This window comes from Amblyraja radiata, chromosome 5 (genome assembly GCF_010909765.2).
Source record: "Amblyraja radiata isolate CabotCenter1 chromosome 5, sAmbRad1.1.pri, whole genome shotgun sequence".
NCBI classification, from domain to species: domain Eukaryota; kingdom Metazoa; phylum Chordata; class Chondrichthyes; order Rajiformes; family Rajidae; genus Amblyraja; species Amblyraja radiata.
The window spans coordinates 95,204,539-95,210,538 of record NC_045960.1 but is presented as its reverse complement, the minus strand read 5'-3'; the positions used below and the strand labels follow the sequence as shown (position 1 = coordinate 95,210,538).

The 6,000-nt window shown below is 37.1% G+C and overlaps 1 protein-coding gene across 1 annotated transcript in view; it reads left to right on the top strand.

Annotated features, from left to right (window-relative positions):
- The first annotated feature begins 218 nt into the window (after positions 1-218).
- The window catches only part of col21a1 (collagen type XXI alpha 1 chain), a 130,483-nt gene continuing 124,701 nt past the window's right edge, over positions 219-6,000 (top strand). The window contains 1 exon segment of the mRNA XM_033021850.1: positions 219-422. The gene's annotated coding sequence lies outside the window, so the exon portion shown is untranslated.

The window sequence follows — 6,000 nt, the reverse complement described above, 5'->3', positions numbered from 1 at the left end:
GAAATGCTGATATTTTTATTCCATGAAGTGTTTCAAGACAGAGTAGAATGGAAATGATAATTGGTAGTTCCAATATGATCTGGAAAAGCAGAAAACATAACTTTTGGAATGTCTGGTTTATGACTAAGCAACAGATGTTACCATGGAGATTGTCAATCTGCACTTAAAAATAATTATGTTGCTGGATTCACCAAAGCAAATGAGGAACAGTCCTTAAATATACCAAATGCAAGATCTCTCCCTTAGAGATACGCCTCTCTAATGCTGCGTGTGTGACTGTTGGCAAATGGAAGTTTGCCAAACCCACATGGAATAGTGTGAGAATGAATCAAGATTGTGCCGAGAGACTTTAACACATCATTCCATGCCTCCAACTTAGAGTTTGCAGTTGGTAGAAAATTTACTGTTAGTTCCTCTGCAAGGTAAGCTATTGTCAGGCTCTGCATGCTGTGATGCATTTCATTGTCACTGACTTCTACCTATGTAATTGTGTGTAGCTAAAGTAAGTTCATAAAAAGGTGAAAGTAAGAAATCATTAAGCTGATTTTCTGATGGGCATGCTTTGAAAACATAGGTGCTAACATATGGTGGAATATTAGTTATCTTACTGGATTAGCATCCAGAGAATTGGCCTGTAGACATGTTTGAATACTGTTTGTGGTAGATGAGCAATTTACATTTAACATTGGCTTAATGCCCATTTAGCAGTAATAGTGATTGTGACACATTTGGGTCATCAATGTCTTTCAAGAAAGGAAATGTGCTGTCCTTAACTGGGATTGCCTGTATGAAGCTCCAGATCCAGCATTGAGGTTGCCCCAGGGATAATTAAAAATGGACAATAAATGCTAGTGACATCCAAATGAATGATTTGAAAAATGATAGCATTCACAGAGGATTGATTAAATGCCTTCTAATTAATTTATGAAGTTAAGATTAAAAAATGTAATTACTAAAATAATACCTGCCAATGCATTAAAGAACATTTGAACTATTTCCAAAACTTGCTCTGTGGTTGAAATATGTGTAGATTATGCCTTGCTCTCACATACTAATTGATTATTTATCATTGTAAATAGTAATGAATTAAAAAAAAGTTGTGACATATGATTTGACTAGTAATGTTATAGTCATGCCTAATGATTTATTTCAGCAATTCATTAAAATTGCACATTATAATTATTGTTAAAAATCAAATCATTATAAATGATTCATTTTGTTACAAACAGGAAAGTTACTTGGTGTTCAAATCAATACATGTTCTGAATCTGTAAATTACTATTAATAATTGGAAGCATTTGGGAACTTTGGGTAATTGGATGCATTAATAATATTTGAATTATTGCTGTAAAAGTTAATTATAAGCTGATCAGGCAGACAATCCCAATAATTTGTTAATTTTGTAGAAATCTGTTTGAAGTTAGATTATTATCTTGACAGTAGATGAGCATTTTGGCAGTCTGAAAATTACCTAATCAGGAAAATAAAAATCTATAAGTATACCTATGAAGGTCAAATGCCAAGTATTTAATGGCTAAGTAATTTTCATAAATGTTCTCACTGATTATTCAATTAATTATTAATTGTATCCCTATTAACATTAAAAATAAAACAAGTTATTTAACTTCTAATATCTTAGAATGTCACATTGCCCATCATTTCTATTTCATCAGGTTTTAAATATTGCGAATGTCCAATACATAAATATTTACCAGTGCTTTGTTCTTCAATATAGTTTTATGAGCTGATTTTTAATTAATTTTATTTTTAAGAATGGGTTTTAATGCTTTGGAAGAAAATGTAACATTTCAAAATTTGCAAGGATAACTTTATAGGGAATATTTTTCAAGGTTCCAAGGAATCAGACTTTTGTCAAATTGGATTTATAAACAGCTGGTAGCGATTTGCATGGCTGTGAAATTAACTTGTGCAGCTCCAACTATTGCAGTGTAATAAATTAACTGTTAAATGACTCAAAAAGAATGATGCATTATTTCTTGTTGTTTATAATATTTTCTGACATACATCTGGACATACTAAAAACAACTATTAATAGGGAAATTGTTTATCTTCAGGGAGACTAAATTAAGATTCCAGAAGATGCCTGCTGTTTCTCTTGAATTTCCTACAACTCCTACAACATTGCTAATCATTGACAGAAATCTTTGCCAAAGCATCCCCTACGGATTGGCTGAATATAAATTCTTGGAAGTTAGTCTCAGGAATAATGTAGTGGGTGGTAAGCAGAAAAATCTGACCTCCGTTTCCAGAAGCTGAAGCTCACATGGAACATCAGTTCATTTAAACAATAAAGGAAAATACGGCTTGTGCTGAGAATCTGAAACAAAACCAAGAAATGCTGGAAACACACAAGGAGGATTGTGGAGGGACAAGCAGAATAATGTTTCAGGCAGATGACTTTTCATTAGTACTGGAAAAGGTTTGAGGCCCTGGAAAGTAGGAAGGGCGGTGTTACAAATTCTGAAATTGTGTGCAGTATGCTATGAAAAGGTATTGTGGGGATATAAGTATGAGCCCGAGTATCCTGGTGGAATGATTCCTCAGAATGTTGAGCGGGGAGGACAGGGGAAATGTATTTGGAGGTGATATCGTGTTGGAGGAATTACTGAGGATAGCCCTTTGACTATGGAGGTTCGTAGGGTAGAAGGTGATTACGATGGAAACCCCGTCCATGCTCTGAATAGGAGGAGAGCACAATAAAGCAATGTATATCTGGAGACTAGTATGAAGGGTAGCATCAGAACAGATGCGATGGAAACGGAAACTATGATTATGGAATAGAGTCCTTCCAGGTAGCAGGGTGGGAGGAATTCTAGTTGACTAGCGCACTGCGCTTATCAACCTTCTTGGTTACTTCTTAAAAAAACTCAATCAAATACAAGAGGCACGATCTCCCACACACAAACCATGCTGACTATCCCTAATGAACTCCCATTTTTCCAAATCTGTGTACAGTATATCTTATCCCGCAGAATCCTCGACAGTAACATTCCTACCACAGATGCTAGGTTTACTGTTCTATAGTTCAAAGGTTTTGTTTGCAGCCCTTCTTAAATAGTGGCAGAAAATTAACATCCTCCAGTCTTCCAGCACCTCATGCGTTTCTAATGATGATTCATATACCTCAGCGGGGCCTCCAGCAATTTCTTGCCTAGTTTCCCATGATGTCCTTGGACATAGTTGATTAAGCCCAGGAGATTTATCTAACTTCATACATAAAACAGTACAGCACAGGAACAGGTCCTTTGGCCTGCAATTTCCAGACCAAACATGGCCAAGTTAAACAAATCCTTTCAGAATTTTATATGTTTCTATAAGATATCCTCTCATCCTTCTAAATTCCAGTGAATACAAGCCCAGTCGACCCATTCTTTCATCATATGTCAAGTTCCTGAGTCTTCATACCTTTCTCCTCATAAACAACAGAGGCAAAATCTTCATTGAGGACCTTGTCCATCTCCTGCATCTCCACACATAGATAACCACATTGGTTTCCGAGGCACCCTGTTATTTCTCTAATTATCCTTTTTTCCGTTACTATATTTATAAAATCTCTGGATTCTCCTTAATCTTATCTGCCAGAGCTTTTTGCTTTCCTTAAGTATGCTCCTCAATTGCCTATACTCCTTCAGGAATACACTTGATCCCAGCTGGCCAAAGCCTTAATTCCTATCATCCATGGTTCCTTACTAAAGCCTGTGTTGCCCTTCACTCTAAAAGGAACATACATACTTGGTTCTACAACAGTGCCCTTGTATGTACCCACAGTCAGTGACTCCTGACTACTGAAGGATAGTCCAAGATGACGCAGTCTACATTGAGGCCTAAATCTGCTTGTAATTGTCCAACATGGCCATCTGTAATCATTAGAAAGGAGTTGTTTTCCACCAGTATTAGAAGTCTAACCTAATTAACGAACCTAATAAACTATTCATTCATTCATTCATTCACCTTGGACACTTTCTGTTGCTATGCTGAAAAATTGAGATTAGTCATAAACCTCTTGAGCCTGGATCGTGAATATTCATCATATGGTGATTGTCTCTTATTGCGACTTTGGATCATTATCAGATGGGCCTGCTATCTAGAGACAATTGAAATAATCTAGAATAATAGTTATTTATACAGCATGGAAACATGCATTCAGCCAACTCGTCCATGCCAAATTAGTTGCCTACCTGAACTAGTCTAATTTGGCTGCATTTTGCCCTATCCAAAACCTTTCCGATGCAGGCAGTTCTCCAAATCTCCCATAAACCCTGTAATTGTACTTCCTTCTACCTTCCTCTGGCAGCTCAGTATGAAAAAGTTGTTCCTTAGGCCCCATTTATATTTTTCCCCTCTCAATTTAAATTTATGCCCGCTTGTTCTAAATACCCCTACCCTGGGGGGAAAATAAACGATGGCCATTCACAGTAGCTGTGTTGCCTTTCACTCTAATAGGGACATGCATACTGGATCATACAGAAGTGCCCTTGTATGTGTCCACGATCAGTGATCCCTGACTACTGAAGAATAGTCCAAGATGATGCGTAGCTGTGCACCTCATGATTTTATGTACCTCAGGTCACCCCTCAGCTTTTTATTCACCAGAGTTAAAGCCATAGGCTATCCAGTCTCTCTTTATGACTTAAGCCCTCCAGTCCCAGTAATGTTCTTGTGAATCTTTTCTGCATTCTTTCCAACTTATTGACATTCTTGTACTCCAAGTGTGGACTCCCCAATGTACATAATGTTGTAATATAAGGAACCAACTCCTGTATTCAGTGCCCTGACCAATGAAGGTAAGTGTGCCAAATGCCTTCTTCATCACCCAGTCTACCTATGTTGCCGCTTTCAGAAAACTATTTACTTTTACCCCTAGGTCCCTCTGTTCAACAGGGTCCTACCATTTACTGTATGTGTCATACCCTGGTTTAACTTTCCAAATGCAAAATCTTCTCATAGAGCTAATTTATTTGCATCTACCACACTGCCAATGTTTCTGTCATCCGCTAATTTACTAACCATACCACCAATATTCTCATCCAACAGTTGATATAGATGTCGAACAACAGTCGATCCAATACCAATCCGTTTGACACATAATTGGTCACAGGCTTCCAATCTGACAAACAGCTCTCCATTACCAACCTCTGACATACCATCAAGCATTTTGTTATCTAGTAAAAGGTTTTGCTAAAGTTTATGTACACAATGTGTACTGGCTTGCCATCTTCAATCCTCTTGCTCACTTCTTTAAAAAGCAATCAAATTGCCGAGATACAATCTCCACACACAAAGACATGCTGACTATCCCTAATCAGTCATTGCCTTTCTAAATGCAGGTAGATAGACCGTGTCTCTCAGAATCCCTCCAGTAAATTTCCCACCACATACTAACTCATTTTATACAAACATACTTCTCTGACCTCGGTCATACATTCAGATAATTTCATGGGGAGACAAGTTGGTTTCCTCACATGGTGAGGAATCTGAAATCACTAAAGTACACCAACATTAAGAATATAGTGTTTAAATAGGATGGGCTTGTCTTTGGTACAGTCTTTGGCTTTGGCTGTCTTTGGCTGTCATTGGTACTGCCACATCAAAGGTTGTTGTTAAAAATAATATCTAAGAGTAGGAGGTAACATATTGGCATGGATAGCAGATTAGCCACCAAACAGGACATGGAATGTTTATGTGTGGGTCATTTTCTGTTTGGCAAAGTTAAGCTAAAGCCTCAACCTTTTATAATTCATATAAATGACTTAGATAAAGATCCCAAAATATAAATTTCTGATCGTATAAAAAATAGATAGATAAGTTATGATGAGGATACAAGGAAGCCATCAATGGGGGTACCAATGTGTTAAAAGCAATTCAGCACAGGTTATTAGACTAATATCTGGATTGGCTGGTTTGTCTGATGAAGAAAGATTTAACAGGCTAGGCTTGTATTCACAGGAGCTTAGAAGAGTGTGAAGGGATTTGATTAAA